This window comes from Meriones unguiculatus, chromosome X, assembly GCF_030254825.1.
Source record: "Meriones unguiculatus strain TT.TT164.6M chromosome X, Bangor_MerUng_6.1, whole genome shotgun sequence".
In the NCBI taxonomy this organism is placed as follows: domain Eukaryota; kingdom Metazoa; phylum Chordata; class Mammalia; order Rodentia; family Muridae; genus Meriones; species Meriones unguiculatus.
In genome coordinates this window covers 151594115-151614889 of record NC_083369.1, presented here as the reverse complement: position 1 = coordinate 151614889, position 20775 = coordinate 151594115, and the positions used below count along the sequence as shown (strand labels likewise).

The following is a 20775-nucleotide window of genomic DNA, read 5'->3' as shown; positions in this document are numbered from 1 at the left end:
CTCCAGAAGCCCTTCTTGAATGCACAAGCATTTCCTGTTCCTGCCCTTTGACCATCTGCCTGTCTTGGTTGGTATTCCTAAAGTGGCTCCTTTTCCCTCCATGAAGTTCACAGGGACTCCTCATTCATTAATTAAATAACGAAAGAGCAACTGTTTTAAGAGAGAGACTTCTTCAGAAATGGTTTCCTGCAGTCCTTTATCGACTCACTGGGGAACCCCTCGCTCAGCTCCCTGTGGCCCAGCAGGGCTCAATTGCTCTCCCTGGGTGCAAAGCAGGCTCGCTGAGTCTGAGGGAATGGCTCTAGGAGAAGCAGGGCTGAGCCTGCACCTGAGAAGCTGCCAAACCGCCAGCAGGCAGGCGCACCTGTCGCCACTCCCTCAGCTGGCGCCCCCCCCCCCCCCCCCCCCCCCGCGCAGCGTCTCCACAGCTTGTCTGCCCGCCGGAAACAGACGGGAGAGGAGCGCGCCTCGCAGAGTCTCTGCTTCTTTTCCCCACCTCACCCAGGCCCGCCCGCCAGCGCCCCTTGCCTTCCCACCACCCGGGGTCACCTGGCCGCCACTGACTGGCGGAGGGTTCCTCGCGCAGCCTGGCCCACCCAAAGCGGGTCTCCTCAACCGCTGCGCCCCGATTTCCGGGGCGCGCAGACTAGGCGTCACAGTGACAGCGCCCAGGGAAGCACAGAAGGAAGCGGTGACTAATGGAGGAGTCGCTCTCTGAGTCGCTGCAGGGATGTCTGAGCAGCCCCTGCCACCAGCTGACAATGGGTCCTCTGGCTCCTGAGACGCCCTGCCCGCGCCCATGGCCTCCAGCATCGACTCCTCCCAGGCTGGTAAACCCTGTGGAGGCTTAGGGACTGAGGTGGCCTCCATCCTGCCCCATCTGCCGCCACCCATGCCGCCCCTGTGCACCGCCTCAGCGGCCAACCCCGCCAGAGCTCCACCTGGCCTGGCCATGTCCCTGGCTGGGCCGCAGGCATTCTGGGATCAGCTGCAGGTGTTCAGGTCCCAGCCTTGGAGACCTCGAGGAGTTTGGAGACCTCTTTATGAGCAGGAGCCACAGAGCGTTTGAAGAGCCTATACCTGGCCATGGATGAGCAGAAGACTTCACTGCCCAGGTCCTGGAGCCTGAAGGACAAGTTCAGGTACATTGGCATCTCACAGAACAACCTGAGGGTGCACTACAGAGGTATGGGATTCCAGGTCTCACTTAGAGATCAGACAGTGCTGGGTGAGGCTCTGGGCTAGGGAAGGAGCTTGGCTTCTTAGGCCCAGAGTGGGATGGTTTGAGGGAATCCAGGATGACGGGATACACTGCCCCTTCCTATTTCCCTGAGATAAATCTACTGGCCAGAGTTGGGTTACATTGTTCTCCAGGTAGCGAAGGTGAGGTTATCTCCTCTTATGCAGTGGTGGGTGCGAGACAGGATTCCGAGGTACAGTTTCTAATTAATCGAGACCCAAGATACACAGGAGGGACAGAGAGGCCTAATCAGTGTGTTATTTGTCCCAAATTATGCCTGAGATTGTGTAGGAGTAGAAAATGAGAAGGGACCCAAGCTGGCCATCATTGTATCTTACTGAATGCAACTGGGAGAGTGAGAGGGGAACCTCTGTATTCCCTGTTTTCTTCAGGGAGCAGAACTGCCCCCTCCTCTATCCCAAATTGGAAATGTCCTGTGTTTCCAGGTGGTGTTACATGAAGTTTTGTTGAAAACAAGGGTATTCAAAGATACCAATTAGCCTTTTGAAGAAAATTGGCTTATATTTTGCCCCTCAGCTAACATACTTAGCCACCTTAGGCTTCTGCTCCTTCCCATCCTCACTTTTCCGAGGTTATAACAAAGCTTTAAACAATTCAGTTGTATAGAAAATTATAAATGACAGGGGCAGGGTTGAATTGTACCTAAGATTAAATGCCTTCATCATGTTTACTTTTGTGGAACAGTCAAAAAACAATGCAGTGCTATCATTTTTGATACACATCCCGGTGGCTTTGAATCTAAAGCAGAGGAGTGTTTACATTCTAAGCAGGCTCTTTTTGATTGGCTATAAAGGAAGGGGGGGGGGGTCTTCAGATCCTAGCGATATGTAGGTAGAGTATACAAACCTGTGGCAATATTCAGAAAGAATGAACAACTGGGGTTTGAGAAGAACCTTGAAAAATCAGCTACTGTTTAAATGAGTATGGCAACAGAAATCTGCTGAATGATTTGGTTGTAAAGAATCTACCCAAAGATGGGCCTTCTTACATTTCTTCTTGTTGTCATAGATCCAAAGAAGTACTTACTTTTTCGAACATTATATTCCTTTATATTCCATTATATAAGTGTCTGAAATTTTCAAAATACCAAAGGGTTTTTTCCCCTTTAGTTAGGACATTTTGTTGATTTCCTTGTGGATTATTACTTAATTTTGGTTTTAAATTGGTGTGAACAGTAAGTGCTATGCTATGTTCATTTCTGTTTTGGCTGCCAGAATGCTTTTGTTAGATTTGACAGAACTTCATTTTACATTTAAAGGCAGAGATTGTGTAGGGGAGGTTAGTGAGCAAAGAATCCCATCTTTTGTGAATCCCAGCAGTCACTGGTGGTATTAGCTCTGTTAGGAGAGTGGGCATCAGAGTCTTCTGAGTGCTGTGGTATTTGACCTGGATGGTCAGTAAGAAAATTTCTGTGGGAGCTTAGCTCTCATGATTGTGGCTAATGTGGCATTGTAACATTCCTTGATTGGTTGTATTTACTTCTTTTATGTAAAATTAATCATCTAGGCCAGAGACAAATGCATGCTTACGTGGTTGGGCTTTGAATGTCACAGTTTTCCTGTGGCCTTTTTCTTTTTTTTTTTTTTTTTTTTTTGATGAGATATTTTATTTTATTTTATTTTTTTTTTTCAATGCAGTTTATTCAGGAACATTGATCAATCCTCGGACCCCGGGGAAAGCCAGCCCACAGCTTAAATAGCCTCTGGGTAGCCAACCCAGGCGTGCCACGGGGGCAATGCAGATAGGTCCACATACATGGAAGCAAGCCAGATCCTCGGCCTTAGCCAAATGTGGAGTTGTTCATGACAGAGAGCACTCACCATCGGGAAGGTGGAAGGTGGAAACCAGCTCCATCTTTAAGGCATAGCATTCCGCAGCTCTCTACAGTTCCCCCTTTTTGTTTTAGACGCATCAGGCAAGATTTGTGGTGGCCTTTTTCTTACTTTCTGTTGTGTAACACTGATATTCACTTTCTGGAAACATTCTTGTTTGATAAACATGAACCATTAGTTTTGGAAGAACAGAGTGGTTGTCATTCTTTTCTCCAGTTTTTATTTCCTTTGTCTCTCCTTTCCCCATGTTACAAAGACAGTGTCTCTCTTCTAAACCTTCATGGAGTCTTGCTATTTTAAAGTCTGTGTCTTTTCTGGTGTTGCTTTTTTTTTTTTGTTATTTGTTTGTGTTTTGAAGGACACCAAATGTACTGGACAACTTTAACTCAAGAGCAAAAAGGAAATGTAGATTAATAAATAAAAGGTAAATTTCACAAGCAAGAGTAGATGTTTTATGTGATGTATCCTTGTGCTGCATTGCTTTTTTAACGTGAAATATTACTCTTTGCATTTTTCTGTATTACAAAACTGTAAAAGATTGATCAAACTTGTTTTCCAAAAATGATGATATTGATTTTGGTCTGCACACATTCTGTGTTTAAAATTTTCTTCTAAACTGGAAATGCTGATCCAATTTAGAATTGGAATTGGAAGCAGTATCTTCAGAGATGGGAAGGTTCCACGTTAAAAATGACAAATACCTAGATAAAAATGGATTGAATTGCAGGAGAGTTATGGTATATGTGGAATAGTGTATGTTATTTTTTTTTCTTTTAACTGTGTACATGTGTGTGTGTGTTTGCTCCTATCAGTTTGACATGGTACAGTTGTGGAGCTCAGATGACAACTTGTGGGAGTGGATTCCCTCTTTCCTCCATGTGAATTATAGGGATCTAATTCAGGTCATCAGACTTGTTGGCAGGTGTCCTTACCCATTGAGCCACCTTGCTGGTCTTACGATAAATTTTTGAGGCATTTTATGTAACAAGCTATTATTGAAACACTCAAGACTAGCCCTCTTAAAAAATTGTCAGTTGATTAATTTCTAAAGTGACATGTTTAGAATTTATTATAATAACTTTATTTTATTTTTGATGAATATTAAAGAATCATTTAATGAATATGACATTGGGTTCAGTTAGCATAAATGCTTCAATTACAGATCCACTCTCTCTTTCTTTTGAGTCCAAGCATGCACACACACACTATCAGGACTCTTTAAAGAGACACAAACAGATCTGACACAAGTAGATTTGGCAAGTGGGAGCACCTGAAGTTTAGATTTTCACAGTCTTGTTTAAGTCAGCCAGGGCTGACAATTTTGTGGGGTTAAAGAGATGGTTCAGCTGTAAGGGCACTTATTGAGCTTGTAGAAGACATGGATTTAATTTCTAGCACCCACATGCATGCAGGCAAAACACTTCTATACATAAATAAATTTAAAAAAATCAAAAATAAAACTAATTTTTCTGTCTCCAAATTTTGTGATTTCTGCTTTATTTGTAATAACTCATTTCATTTGTGTTGATTTATTTTCACTTTAGTGAAAGACAGTTGCCATCAAAGGTATTTCTCATTAGGGGAAGAGGTAACTGAAATTCAGTAATGCTTCAGAAAATTTGGGACACTTTGGTAGTCCTGCCTTGCAGTGCTTTGAACAGATGACAGAGAATTGGAACGTGGGAGCCTGAAGAAGTGATGAAATGGTGAAGTGCACCTTTTAATTGTAGCATCTTTATTCTTTTTATGTGTGGGTGTCGGGTATGCATGCCTGAGTGCATGTGCCCTGGTGTCCAGAAGAGGGCATTGGATCCCCTGGAGCTGGAGTTACTAGCAATTGTGACCCACCTGGTGTTGGTGCCAAAAACCAAACTCAAGTCCTGGGAGAGCGTCAAGTTGTGTTTTTGCAGAGCAATCTCCCCAAGTCACAGCAGTTACTAGTCTTTAACCCTTACTAAATATAATTCCCGGAAAATGTTGTACTGTTTCCTTATTATATTTTTAATGTAATTAGGAATGTACATGCAGGCTTATGTGCTATTGTGTGTTATAAGCACGTACATGTGGAGGTCAGAGAACAACTTAAAATGCTTATTTTCTCTCCATCTTGTGGGTCCTATGGCCTGGAGTTTAGGTCATTGTGGTACTCCTATTCACTAAGCCATCTCAGTGACTTAAAAATATGTCTGTTAAGTCTGATCAAATATCTTAAGAAATGTTTGCTTACAAAGACAAAGGAGGATTATAGGGGTGATAAGAAGGTGGCTTAGTGGGTAAAGTGTTTTCTCTACAAGCATGAGGACAAGAGTTCAGATCACCACCACTCACATGAAAGCAGTTTGTGTCAGTGTGCACCTGAAACTCTTGGTGTGTGTGTGTGGGGGGGTTGATTGGTTGGCCAGATGAGCCCAGGTATGGCTTAGGGACTTTTTAGCCAGAGAACAGCCAGTTCCAGGTTCAAGGAGAGATCATAAAACAAGACTAATAGTGATTGAGGAAGATAACTCATTTACTGTGCACACACTTACACACACACACACACTATATAAGGGTAATTTAAGAGATCTTTAAAATAAGAAATTTATAATGGGCATGGAGGTGAGTTCCTGTAATCTCAGGATGTGTGGGAGGTTGAAGACACAGAGTTTCATTTTACCAGCCTGTCTTTCATACTAAGATCTTGTATCAAAGCAAAAAATCAAATGAGTTGGAAGTGAACTGAGTTTTCCCTTGGATCTCTTTGTTAAAATTTGATAAATTTGCTTTGATGGAACTTAATAATTATACTCAGAAAAAACTAGCTAGGTATGGGGCAGAAAATTCTGTTAAGTTTGTCGCCTTGTCTACTCAACTCATTCATTCTTTCCTGTAAACTCCATGTTTACTTGGTGCTAGTTTCTGGGCGTAAAGAAAATTAAAATACCATCTTTGACTACACAGTGTTCAAAGAAAATAAAATGAAGTAGTGGGGGAAATTTTAGAATGATATTGTGGAAGATAGGAGCCACTAACTGAGGCTGAACCTCATACTTCCTAATGCTGTGACCTCATGTTTTGGTGACTCCAACCATAAAATTATTTTTGTTGCTACTTCATGACTGTAATTTTACTACTGTTATGAATTGCAGTGTAAGCATTTGTTTTTCTGATGGTCTTAGGCAACTCCTGTGAAAGAGTCATTTGACCCCGCCCCCAATGGACCTCAACCTACAGTTGAGAACCACTGCTGTTGCTTGGAAAAGTTAAGCTCGGTAGCCAAGCTTAAACGATGAGAGAAAGGTCTAGGGCAGAGTGTATGAAAGTCAAAAGCATGGAGTAAACAGTTATTCTAAGTTGGATCTGTAAGCTTAGACTTTATTCTGTAGGATGTAGAGAATCATCAAGAGATTTCAAAAGGAAGTGCCTGACTCATTTTAATTTAAGACCACACATTGATTGAAAGATAGATTCAAGTGTACAAGGAAAAAATGCCAATTGTTTTAGGAATCTGTTGCTTTAAAGAATGTAACATGGAGAGTGGGAAGGGACAGAGAAATGCATATATATTTCTGAGATTTTTTTAAGGTAACACAGAAATATGAGGAATAATGTGAGAAATAAAGAAGTATTACATACCTAGCTCTATAGATTTCTTTTTTTTTTATGGTCAATCTGAGTTTTCCTTTTTTTTTAATTTTTTTTATCAGTTACATTTTAACTCTGTATCCCAGCCGTGTCCCGATCCCTCATTCCCTCCCAGTCACTCCCTCCCTCCCTCATCTCCACAAAGTAAACCTTGAATCAAATAGGTTTGGAAGATGTCAGCACTGCATTATAATATCCTTGAGGATAATTGAAAATGAGAATCTTTTGTTTGTTTCTGAAACAGGATCTCACAGTGTAGCCTTGGCTGGCCTGGAAGTTGTTATATAGACGACGCTGGCTTTGATATCAGAGATCCACCTACCTCTCAACTTTCTGAATGGTGGGATTAAGGATGTGTGTCACCATGCCAAGCCCTAGAAATTGGAATCTTAATAAGAGATTTTCATGGAAATCAGGAGATGCTGAAAGAAAAAAAAAAGCCTCACAAAGGAGCTGAGTAACTGTACTGGAATCAAGGGTTTTTAAGTGAACTCACCCATGGAAATTCACAAAGCTGTACCAATTCTGGAGCTGAGACTCAGCTACAGCTGCAGATTTTAGATCTTTGCTCCATGACTGGCTTATCTTTCCTTCTCATTTGAAGCTCTGTGGAAGTATGATGCCTGCTGAGCTACTACACAGTTTATTGTCTAGAGCTTTCACGGGTATTACTATATGAGTTAGTAATCTTCACACAGGTTGCTAACATGTTGGATTAGTTATTTTTCTCAACGCTGTAAGAAAATGAGTTGCAGAAACATCATAGGAGGATTGGTTTATTTCTGTTCATCCTTTTGAAGGTTACACAGTCCTCCATAGTAGGGGAAGGCATGTTGGGGTTCTTGGATGCAACAGGACTCTGAGGCTACTTCCTTTGTCCTATGGATCAGGAAATAATACCTCTGATCCACCCTCAACAACTCATTTATTGCAACTCAATGGATACCACCTCTTAAAGGTTCCAACATACTTCCCTGATTGATCTAACGGCCAGGGACCAATTTTAAACATGTGCTTGTGAAGGACAGTTCACAAGTAAAATCATAACACATGTGTTGGCTTAGATTAGAATGGGAGTAGTAATAAAATGCAGAGTATTTGTGGTAACACACAGTCTGAGCCCTGCTTTCTTCATTAGGGACAATGTGAGGACCTTCCTCCTGGGAAGGGTTTTAAGTCATCTGAAGCCTGCGAAGAGGGATTACTGTTAACACTGTTTTGGGACTTATCCTGAGGAGGTAGGTGAACTGACAGTGTTTTACTGTATGGAGGGAGAGAGCTATGGCAGAGGCAGAACATTAATGGGTCATTAACAGGCAGATGCAGGCACAAGAAGAAACTGTTTTGAGGTACCTGGGTGGAAAGGAGAGCAGTGTCATGGGACCTGAGCTGTGGAAATTAGAAAGGAGGAAGAGGTCCCGTATACAGTGGATAGTGTAGTGTGTAGTGGATAGACCTGGAAAATTGATCACTGGTTTTGTAATAAGACCATTGTAGCCTTCGGGATAGCAGTCTGTATTTCATGATGGAAATAAAACCCAGCTGTCAGGAGTTGAAAGGATAAGTGGAGGTTCCAAGTAGAGATGATGTGGCAGAGAGGGCACTCTTGAGGAACATAGCAAGATTATCTTTATAAGGTAAGGGAAAAACATCTCTGTTTTTAATGGCCAATATTTGGTTACATTTTAGCTGAGGGCTAGATTCTGATATCATCAGGGTAGATAGAAATCCCACGATCAAGACTTTTGAAAGTAATGTGACAGCAGTTGTATTAGTTCTGCATCAGTCTTCATTCAGTTTGTAAGTAAAACTGAAGTGATGTTCAAATTGGTATGAGACTATGATTTTAGGTAAAGGTAAATTTGTTACTCAATACCAACCTGAATACAATACTAACAGGGACAATTGTTTATCACACAGAGGCACAGAACTAATGATAAAAGTGAATAAATTGTGGGGACTTTGTGTTCTCAAAGGGTGAGGTAAAATTGAAGAAGATTTTGCTAAAGATATTTTGTTTGAGCGCTGATGAGGTAAAGACCAGTAGCAGTCTTTGCAGAACACAGGTAGTAGGTCCTGGAGAGGAGAAATAGACCATGGGAGGCAGACTGGTGTGGACATGGATCACATTGGAATAGCAGAGTGGAGAACTGACTTTGACTACATCTAATGGCCTCTCATTTTCTTCATTAAATAAACTCAGCAAGCTTCAAAAGCTTAACATGAATGAATATGAAGTGGATGATCCTTTTAGAATAACTAAAACAGGTTGACTGAAGATTTCTGAACATAAAGTAGGTGACACTGAGAAAGACCAGGTGATGAATTTGTGGCAGTGATCTTTTACCACATTGACTGCTAGGGTAGTAGAATTGTAAGTGGTTTGTGATACTGATGAAAGGCCATGGATACGGCTTTGCTGGTAAGGGTGGTGGAAGTATAGGCTTATGAAGGAAATCAAGGGCATTTGAGGCCTTTTAAGAGATTCTCCATTAAGCTTGTCCTGGAAGAAGAAAAAAAAATCCCAAGGAAAGTTTCAGAAAATTAGATAACCTGTAAAAGTGAAGTCTTCAGATAGTGTGTTCTATAAGAAGACAACAGGCATTTCTGTTGCAATGCCACAAATGCATTGTGGAGAAAACCTTGTTTTCCATACAACTGTGCATTAGAAATAACAGGACCCTGGAAGGGTGAGGCTGGGATAATTACTTAGGAGTGTGGAACTTTGTAACAACACAGCAGTCACAGTTCTAATGAGATGCAAGCCTTGGTGAGTCCCCACTGGTATTTGTACTAGCATTGCACATGTCTGACACTTCAGCCTTAGATTCTTCTTGAAGGTGTTCTTGACACCTAATTAATTGAAATGAAAAGCCTCTTTAAAAACATAACAAACCCAAAACCCCAAACAAGAAATACACATGTTAGAATGGCTAAATTTTAACCATAACCTGAGAGTTTGCCAGGTGTTGGTGTGGCTACCTAACAACAAAACCTCAAATTATTGTTAGTGGGGATGCACAATGGTATAGCCACTTTGGATATGGTTGGCTGTACTAATACAACAAACGATGTGTTCATCCTACTTCCCATTAGCAGTATACCCAAATATTTACCTAGCTCATCTGAATACCTAAACCTTCTCTGCTGGTCAATATTTGTACCAAATTTACTGATGATCTTTAAAGTGGTAGCAACCAAGATATCTTTCAGTAATTGGTGACAGATGGGATCAAGAGACCCAAGAAGTTTGATGTAATGGGATGTTATCAAGGAACAATGTAGTGCGCCATCAGGTCATCATGCAGACATGTCGAATTTGAACTCCGTATTCCTAAGTGAAGGCAACCTGTCTAAAAGGACTAAGTAGAAAGGGTAAAAGAGTAGAGGCAGTGAAAAAGTGTGATTGTCCAAGGAATGGGATCAAATAGACTAAGCATAGAGGGTATTTTCAGACAGTAAAAATATCTTGTGTGCTTGTGGTACTGTAGTGTGGATACATGGCATTGTGTCTTAGGCAAACTATAGAACTTTATAATACCAAGAACTGTAATGAACACAGATTTAAAAAATCATTTAGGAGAGAGGCAAAAACTCCAGGGTAGAATGCAGAATGTGATTTTTATTTTTTTAAGTAGCATTTCAATGCATTCTGGCTAAATGGCTTAATGCTGTGCTACATTCCTAGCCTGTTTTAATATTTTTAGACGGGGTCTATATAAGTTGCCCATGTAGTCATTCATTTTGCAAGCTGCCTCCTTCAGTACACTGTGTGTACTGAGTAACAGGTCAACACTACCAGGCCCACCTTGACAAAATAATCTAGGCACTTTCCACCCTTTTTCATTTTCTTTGCACTCTCTAATCACCTTTCTCCTTTGTTCTTTTTGATAAGGCAGCAGCTCTCAAACTGTGAGTCACAACCCCTTTGAGGGTCAAATGAAACTTTCACAGGAGTCACATATTACATAACATGTATATTTACATTATGATTCATAAATGTAACAAAAATATGGTTACAAAGCAGCAATGAAATAATTTTATGGTTGGGGTTCACCACAACATGAAGAACTCTGTTAAAATGTCTCCGAAGTAGGAAGTTTGAGAACCACTGTGATAGGGTCTCCTGTAGCCCAGGCTGTCCTTGAAGTCACTATGTTTAGCTGAAAGCAACTTTGAATTCCTAATTTTCTGCTTCTAACTCAAGTGCTGAGATTGTAGATGTAAACCACCCTACCCAACTTGATAAAACAATCTTCATTGCATAACATTTGAAATAGCCTCAGGGAAAGGGAGAAAGTATTGATCTCAGTAACTTTTGAATTAATGAATTTTAAGTAAAGGCAAAGAAAACTACATTTTGAACTCTAGTTGATAAACGTCATATCCTATGGGATTGTGGGTAATTTTCTAATGCCAATTCTGATTCTGTTAACTTCCCATACTGCTGGACGTATGTGGTGGAAGTGAATGGGTGAATCTCTACTCATATAGGAAACCTTCTTAAAACCTCTAACCTCTGTCCCTTGCCTTGTTGCCCTGATGGCTTAACATAGTGGCATACTGTGTCCTTTGAGATATGCTTCTGTTAAAATATCAGATCTTTCTGTTTAAGGGCTTTCCATATTGTTAACCTTTTAACATTTATCATAGTATTGAGAAAAGCTGTGTTATAGACCAAGTGACATCTTGATTCTGTTACCACCATTCCCATATTCAAATGTAAGTGAACTAAGTCATATTTAAGTAATATATTCTGTTGTAGGACAGGCCTGGTTAGAATTTAGTATTTCTGAGGTGGAATAGTTGCAGGTAGTTACCAAATATAGACTGTGGGCCTAGGAAGGAGTGCTTTAAGTGGGAATAAAAAGCCCATGGTTGGGGTGTCACCACAACATAAGGAACTGTATTAAAGGGTCATAGCTATGTAAAGGTTGAACTGGCCTAGTGCATTGTATATGTTAGGCAAATATTCTACCACTAAGCTACACCTCCATTCCCTCTGTGATTTTTAAGTTTAATAATGAATCAACTTGTTTACATTTTCACATTTACCAAATTTTCTAAAATGTTTTACAAGAGCATAATAAACAAAGGCTCTTAATAGATTTAAAATTGTGAAGAACTTTTGGATATTTTATGTGATGAAAACATGTATAGGATTTTAATTTGCATGGATTTAGCATGAGTCTACCAATTTGGAACAAATGATACCATCTCTGTAAAAGGTTGACTTTTAAAAATGGTGGTATATAACCAATGTTACAAATGTTGAATGAGAAAATTCCATGCAAGACCTCATGGTACTTTCAGAAGTTGTACACCTTACATGATTCATTCTCTTTTTCTTCTGCCTTAAAGCAGATAAAAAATAGATGAGGATAGATATGGCATGACTCCCAGAATTCTCAATGTCCCTAAATCTTTCATGTGGGGCCAGGACTCTTGCTGGAGCAGGCTTCTTGAATTTAATTTGCAGCACTTATGCTGGCTTGGAATTTTCAATCAGTAGGTTTCTAAAATTGACATGGTTTATTTCACTTTATCCTCAGTTATGAAATGAGGCTACATAGTACTTTTAATCATTGGGTTGTTTTGAATATTAACGGATTTACTAAATACAGTTCACTTAAAATGTGGCTTTTCCTATAGTACTAGATATGTTAGATATTACTTCTCATTTATAGCTTGAGATCAATCATAGAAGTTGTGGTTAGTACCAGAAACTTTATCATTTGTTGTTAGGATAAAAATTTTGGTAAATTAAAATAAGTTTTGGTTACTGCCAAAATTTACTGTTTATTATTTTAAAAAAGCCCAATAATAAAATAATTGATTTAGAATTCCAATTAAAATGTCCAGTCAATAATTTCTTCTTTCCTGTCTTATTCCTACTGATTCAATTTCCTTTACAACTAATCTCTTTCTTTTACCCTCTCCCCATGTGTGTGTATGTGTGTGTGTGTTTAACCCATTGAGTTTCATTAGGGTTGCTTACAAATCATGGGTGATGATTGATACAGGAGCAAGAACATCTTATCAGTGCCTACATCACTGAAGAAAATGTATCTCCCTGACCTAATAACCATTAACTTCTTACTTGTAGATCCTTTACATGAAGCACAATGTTCACAGACCTAAGCTTGTGCAGATAATCCTATCTGGTTAGAGTTCAAGAGTACATTTGCTCTGCCATGATTGGAAGACAGCATTTTATAGTACTCCATTCCTTCCTCTAGCTCTCAACATTCTCTCTACATCTCCTCTGTGATGTTCCCTGAGCCTTGGAGAAGGTACTATAGATTTCTATTTTGGGTTGAACATTCAGAGATCACTTATTCTCCACACTTGACTACTAGCTGCCACCCACTGTAGAAAGAAACTCTTTTGACCAAAGCTAATAACAGCATTAACCTATGGGCATAAACATAAACACTTAGAAGCCACTTTACAAGCTCATCAGGGTATATGGGTCTATTTGGCAAAACAACAGAAGTAGATTCCCCATTAGTCCCTCCGCAGATACGAGCTCTAGCCAGGTCTATAGAATGAGAGGTGAGTGGACCTTAAATACAATCAAAGTGCTGTTGGTCATGCCACTATTTAATTTACCTGTAGGTACAACTTGCTTGGTGGGTCAGTAGTATAGTAACACACAGTGTCCACAGTTGAGGAAGACTCTTGATGACTGCTCTTCCCTAGTGGCCTGCAAAGCACCTTTTGGCACTATGAACAATAGCTATCAGTGAGGAAGTTTCCAGCTCAGCTCCTGCTTGTTTTCTCTACGTACTATGATTAAAGTGTGTCTGTCATTAGGGTCTTAACCATCTCATTCTGGTGAGCAACCAAAAGCAATGGCAAATAGCATGTATTGTTTTGGGAACCAACAGCTCACACGGAGTAGGCCCAACTATGACAGTCTAATTTTTAATGCATCAATTTTGCATGGTCAATTAACCTAATTATTTGAATACAGTTTACTGAAAATCTATTTCACTGTTACTACAATTCAATAAATGTCTACTTATTAAGTGGTTATTATGCATAAAAGGATTGGGGCCACAGATAGCTCAGCTGCTTGTAATGTGCTTACTACACAAGCATGAGGACTTAAGTTTGAGCCTCAGGGCATACATTTCAAAAACAATTTCATGGATGGTGGCATGAACATGTAATTCCTGTCCTGAGAAAACAGAGATTGGCACATCCCTGGTAACCAGTGTATCCTACTCTGTTGAATTCCAGGCTTGTAAGAGTCTTCCCTCTTCCTTCTCAGCAAAGTTGGTGATATCTTCTGAACAATATCTGTGGTGATCTCTGGTCTCCACACATATGCATACATCTTCTCACATGCATCCCACAAACACACACATATACACGTGACTGTTTGGCATATTTGTGCAGTTATTTTTTTTCTTTTTTCTCAACTCATCATAATTCTTTTACCTACATATGTTAAAATTATTGGGATGTGGTGGGGCAGGCTGCATTTTTCTGCTTACAGTTTTGTCTTACTAGCTGACTTCATTGGCTCTCTGTGGTCTTAGGGCTGAGTCTTGCTTTTGCCTTTATAAAAATGTTTTCATGGTGAACTTGTGAAATGGCTCACTGCAAGTCAAAGAAATTGAGTTCAGTCCTTAGAACCCACAGTGGAAGGGAAGAACTGAGTACTGGGTGTTGTCCTCTGATACATATTCGCCTTTTCGTTCTTCTTCTTCCTTTATGTGCATTGGTGTTTGCCTGCATGTATGTCTGTGTGATGTTGACAGATCTTGGATTTGCAGACAGTTGTGAGCTGCCATGTGGTTGATGGCAATTGAAAACTGGTCCTCTGGAAGAACAGTTATTGGGAGGGAGGATAGGATTGGGAGGGAATGAGGGAAGGGGTACAGCTGGGATATAAAGTGAAAAAAACTGTAATTAATGTAAAAATAATTTTTTAAAACAAAGAGATTTTAAAAACCTTACTCATCAGGTGCTCTATAATATTACAGGTATTGTGTTATGTCAATTCTTAAGAGAAAAATATGGATCTGTACTTCTCAATAGACTGTAATTGACTCAGGAATTGGGGATCAAGCCAGGCACAGTGCCACATGCCTGTAATCCCAGCACTAGAGGTGGAAGAGACAAGTGGATCTCTGTGTTCGAGGCCAGCCTGGTCTACAAAGTGAATCCAGGAGAGCCAAATCTACAAAGAGAAACCCTGTCTTAAAAAACAAACAAACAAACAAACAAACAAAAATAATTGTGGCTTAGTCTTTCTTCACAAATAATCAGAATATATCAAATAACAGAATTATAAATTCTTGATGAGATTTGCCTATTAATGTAGTTTATTTTATAGTATGCCATCATACAAATATCCCCAGTTTAAAAGGTGGTCTGTTTTAGAAAAGAATGTATAAGAATGTTACAAAGTAAATGCAGATTTATATCCGATAAAATTAAGATCATTATCTCATGTGCTTCCAATCCAGAATAAGTGAAAATTATAGCCTTAAATTTCTCTAGTTTATGAAATGGAGAGATGATTCAGTAGTTCTTGCAGAAGATTTGGGTTTGATACCCAGTACCCACAAGACAACCTCACAATAGCCTATAATAACTGCAGTTCCAAAGAATCAAACATGTTCTTCTGGCCTTTAGGCAGCAGGCACAGGGGTTGGATACATATATGCAGACATTCATTCACTCACACATGAAAAAAATCTTTTTAAAATATCTTAAAAAAATTAACAGCCACTGCCCATACTCATTGTGTTCAGAGTCTGAATTTTTATTATTAATTACAGTTTATTTATTTGTATCCCAGTTGTAGCCTCCTCCCTCATCCCCTACCAATCCCACTCTCTCTCCCTCATCTCCTCTCATATCCCTCCCCATGTGTACTGATAGAAGAGGTCCTCCTCCCCTTCCATCTGACTGTAGCCTATCAGGTTTCATTAGGAGTGGCTGCAATGTATTCCTCTGTGGCCTGGTAAGGAGACTCCAGAGCCAGCCACTGAGTTAATATCAGAGACATTTCCTGTTCCCATTATTAGGGAACCCACTTGGAGACTGAGTTGCCATGGGCTAAATCTGTGCAGAGGTACTAGGTTATCTCCGTGCCTGGTCCTTAGTTGGAGTATAAGTCTCAGAAATTACTCCTTTGCCAATATTTTTTGGTTATGTTGTTCTCCTTGTGGAGCTCCTGTCCTCTCCAGGTCTTTCTCCCCTTCCTTCATTAGATTCCCTGCATTCTGCCCAAAGTTTGGCTATGAGTCTCAGCATCTACCTCGATGCCCTGCAGGGTAAAGGCAGAGGTCCTCTGTGGTAGGCTCTTGTCCTGTTCCCTGTTTTCTTCCTTTTCGATTTTTATCCTGTTGGCCTTTCTGAGAAAGGGTTGATCATCTTAACCAGGGACCTCCTTGATTAGCCTCTGACCTTTTTTTCTTGAAAACTTTTTTAGACAAGAGTTTTCTGTGTAGCCCTGGCTTTCCTGGAACTTACTCTGTAGACCAAGTTAGCCTCTAACACACAGAGATCTGCCTGCATCTGCCTCCCCAGTGCTAGGATCAAATGTTTGTGCCATCACGCCTGGCTAGATTCTGAACTCTTAATACAACCAAGAGATAGTGCAAAGAGTTTTTTGGCTAGCTGAAGTTATTTTGCACATTCAATTCAATTCATTGCAATAGTAAATGTTTTGTCACTTCCTCAGTTACTTGAAATGATGAGAACAGAAATTAAATTTCATCTAAGTGCCTTAATGTCTTGAATTGTTTAAGATTTTTCACTTGAAAATCGCATCTGTCCTATGTCTTTCTCGTTTCACATGTAGATTTTTGTAGAACTCCCAATGTTGAAGCATCTGTTCAAGCCATGCATGTGATACCAGCAATCTGTGGGTTTTATTATTTTGAAGTAAATATTGTCAGGAAGGGAAGAGACAGGTAAGTGTAAATTTTGGTTGCCCTAACCATTTTTTCTTCCTGGATAATTATATTTGAAATGATTCATATATGTATATGATATAATTAGAAAGTTGTAATCTTAAAAATGTTGGTTTTGGAAAAAGAGGCCCTAATTGTTACCATACAAAAACTGGTTCTTTTAAGTACTAGTTTAATTAAAGCTTGAGCTCATGGTTGTAACAGTCTTTCTGGCAGGGTCATTATTAAAACTGAGAGTTGGGAGTTAAGCAATGGAGTGTCTCATGTTTTCTGAATTCTGTGGAGAAGCTGGATCTTCTAAACTCTGCTTACCCAAAGCCAGTACGTGGCTTGTGTGTATTTTAAAGGGCTTGGGGTTCAGGATCTGAGGTATTACTTGGAACGTGGACTGCTTCAAAGTTCTTGATTCAGAGCTTCCTAGGAGGTTTGTATGTGGTATTGAAGCTTCAGAGTACAAACTCTTATGGATTGTAGAACCAACTTTGTTTTTTACTTAGTCTAAGAATTGACAGTGAAAGGGAAGAATTGAGTCCTGGGTGTTGTCGTCTGATACATATTCACCTTTTTGTTGTTGTTTTTCCTCTATGTGCATTGGTGTTTGCCTGCATGTGTGTTTGTGTGATGTTGACAGATCTTGGATTTGCAGACAGTTGTGAGCTGCCATGTGGTTGATGGCAATTGAAAACTGGTCCTCTGGAAGAACAGTCAATGGGAGGGAGGATAGGCTTGGGTGGGAACGAGGGAAGGGGCTGCAGCTGGGATATAAAGTGAAAAAAACCTAATTAATCTAAAAATATGTTTTCAAAACAAAGAAAGGTTAAAAGCCTTACTCATCAGGTGCTCTATAATATTACCAGTAGCATTGTGTTATCTCATTTCTTAAGAGAAAAATATGGAGCTGTAATTCTCTCTTTTTTTTAAATTTTTATTTTTTCTTATCAGTTACTTTTTATTAACTCTGTATCCCAGCTGTATCCTGCTCCCTCATTCCCTCCCACTCCCACTCCTACCTTCCCTCCCTCCTCTCCACCCTGCCCCTTTCCAAGTCCACTGATAGGGTGTGACCTCCTCCCCATTCATCTGATCCTGTTTTATCAGGTATCTTCAGGATTGGCTACAATGTCCTCCTCTGTGGCCTAACAGGACTGCTCCTCCCTTCGGGGGTGGGGAGGTCAAAGAGCCAGCCATTGAGTTCCTGTTAGAAAGAGTCCTTGTTCCCCTTACTATGGGAAACCAATTGGTTACTGAGCTACCACGGGCTACATCCGAGCAGAGGTTCTAGGTTATATCCATACATGGTCCTTGGTTGAATGTCAGTCTCAGAAAAGACCCTGTGCCCATGTATATCTGGTCCTTGTGGAGCTCCTATCCTTTCCCCCTCATACTAACTCCCCTTCTTTCATATGATTCCCTGTACTCTACCAAAGGTTTTGTTATGAGTCTTTGTATCTGCTTTGAAAACACTGCTAGTTAGAGTCTCTCAGATGCCTTCAGTAGACTCCTGTCATACATTCACTGCCCATCCCATCTGTCTTTCTAAATGAGAATTGATCATCTTATACCATGTCCTCTCTTTTGATTATCTTTTTTATGTGTATAGATTTCATAATGTTTATCATATCGTATAGGTCTATATAAGCGAGTATATACCGTGTTTGTCTTTCTCCTTCTGGGATATTTCAATCAGAATGATCTTTTCTAGATCCCACCATTTGCCTGCAAATTTCATGATTTCCTCCTTTTTGATTGCTGAGTAGTATTCCATTAGGTAAAAATACCACAATTTCTGTATCCATTCCTCCCTTGATGGACATCTGGGTTGTTTTCAAGTTCCGGCTATTACAAATAGAGCTGCTATAAACATGGTTGAGCAAGTATCCCTTTTGTGTACTTGAGCAATGTTTGGGTATATACCTAGCAGTGGTATAGCTGGGTCTTGAGGAAGCACTATTCCTAATTGTCTGAGAAAGCTCCAGATAGATTTCCAATGTGGTTGTACCAGTTTACATTCCCACCAGCAGTGGAGGAGGGTTCCTCTTTCTCCACAACCTCTCCAGCATGTGTTGTCACTTGAGTTTTTCATCTAGGCCATTCTGATGGGTGTGAAATTAAATCTCAGGGTCGTTTTGATTTGCATTTCCCTGATGGCTAATGAGGTTGAGCTAATGAGTGTTTCTCTGCCATTCGATATTCCTCAACAGAGGATTCTCTGTTTAGCTTTTTCCCCATTTTTTAATTGGATTGCTTGGTTTGCTGCTTTTCAGGTTCTTTAGTTCTTTGTATATACTGGATATTAATCCTCTGTCAGATAAAGGGTTAGTGAAGATTCTTTCCCAATCTGTAGGCAGTCGTTTTGTTTTGATGACGGTGTCCTTTGCTTTACAGAAGCTTTTCAGTTTCATGAGGTCTCACTTATTGGTTGTTGCTCTTAGAGCCTGTGCTATTAGTGTTTTGTTCAGGAAGCTGTCTCCTGTGCCAATGAGTTCTAGGCTGTTCCCCACTTTTTCTTCTAACAGATTTAGAGTATCTGGTTTTATGTTGAGGTCTTTGATCCACTTGGACTTTAGTTTTGTGCAGGGTGATAAATATGGATCTATTTTCATTTTTCTGCATGTAGACATCCAGTTGGTCCAGTACCATTTGTTGAAGATGCTGTCTTTTTTCCATTGAATGGTTCTGGCTTCTTTGTCAAAAATCGAGTATTCATAGGTGTGTGGGTTTATTTCTGTGTCTTCTGTTCGGTTCCACTGATCCTCCTTTCTGTTTTTATGCCAATACAATGCAGTTTTTATTACTGTTGCCCTGTAGTACAGCTTGAGATCAGGGATGGAGATACCTCCAGATGATCTGTTGTTGTACAGGATTGTTTTGGAGATTCTGGGTTTTTGTTTCTCCATATGAAGCTGGGAATCTTTTTTTCAAGGTCTGTAAAGAATTCAGTTGGAATTTTGATAGGAATTGCTTTGAATCTGTAGATTGCTTTTGGCATGATGGCCATTTTCACAATGTTAATCCTACCAATCCATGAGCACGGGAGATCTTTCCATCTGATATCTTCTTCAATTTCTTTCTTCAGAGACTTGAAGTTTTTCTCAAACAGGTGTTTCAATTGCTTCATTAGTGTCACCCCAAGGTACTTTATGTTATTAGTGGCTATTATGAAGGGTGTTGTTTCCCTAATTTCTTTCTTGTCCCTTTTGTCTTTGGTATACAAGAGGGCTTCTGATCTTTTGAGTTGATTTTGTATCCGGCCACTTTGCTGAAGGTGTTTATCAGCTGGAGGAGTTCTCTGGTTGAATATTTGGGGTCGCTCATATATACTATCATATCATCTGCGAATAGTGACACTTTGACCTCTTCCTTTCCGATTTGTATCCCCTTGATCTCCTTTAGTTGTCTTATTGCTCTGGCTAGGACTTCAAGTGCTATGTTGAAGAGGAATGGAGAGAGTGGGCAGCCTTGTCTTGTCCCTGATTTCAGTGGGATTGATTTAAGTTTCTCTCCATTGAGTTTGATGTTGGCTATAGGTTTGCTGTATATTGCCTTTGCTATGTTTAGATATGTGCCTTGTATCCCTGATCTCTCCAATACTGTAAACATGAATGGATGTTGAACTTTGTCAAATGCTTTTTCGGCATCTAAGGAGATGATCATGTGGTTTTTCTCCTTCAGTTTGTTTATGTGGTGGATCACATTGATGGATTTCCATATGTTGAACCACCCTTGCATGCCTGGGATGAAGCCTACTTGGTCATGGTGGATGATATATTTGATGTGTTCTTGGATTCGGTTTGCAAGTATTTTATTGAGTATTTTTGCATCAATGTTCATAAGAGAGATAGGTCTGAAGTTCTCTTTTTTTGTTGAGTCTTTGTGTGGTTTAGGTATCAGGGTGACTGTTGCTTCATAGAATGAGTTTGGTAATGTTCCTTCTGTTTCTATTTTGGGGAATAGTTTGAGGAGAATTGGTGTTAGCACTTCTTTGAAGTTCCGGTAGAATTCCGTGCTGAAGCCATCTGGCCCAGGGCTTTTTTTGGAAGGGAGACTGTGAATGACTGCTTCAATTTCCTTGGGGGATATAGGGCTATTCAGTCTTTCTACCTGATCTTGACTTAATGTTGGA

General features: G+C 40.1%; 1 pseudogene; it reads left to right on the top strand.

Moving 5' to 3' along the window:
* The first annotated feature begins 1086 nt into the window (after nucleotides 1-1086).
* Nucleotides 1087-20775, top strand: part of LOC132649981 (uncharacterized) — a 90167-nt pseudogene continuing 70478 nt past the window's right edge.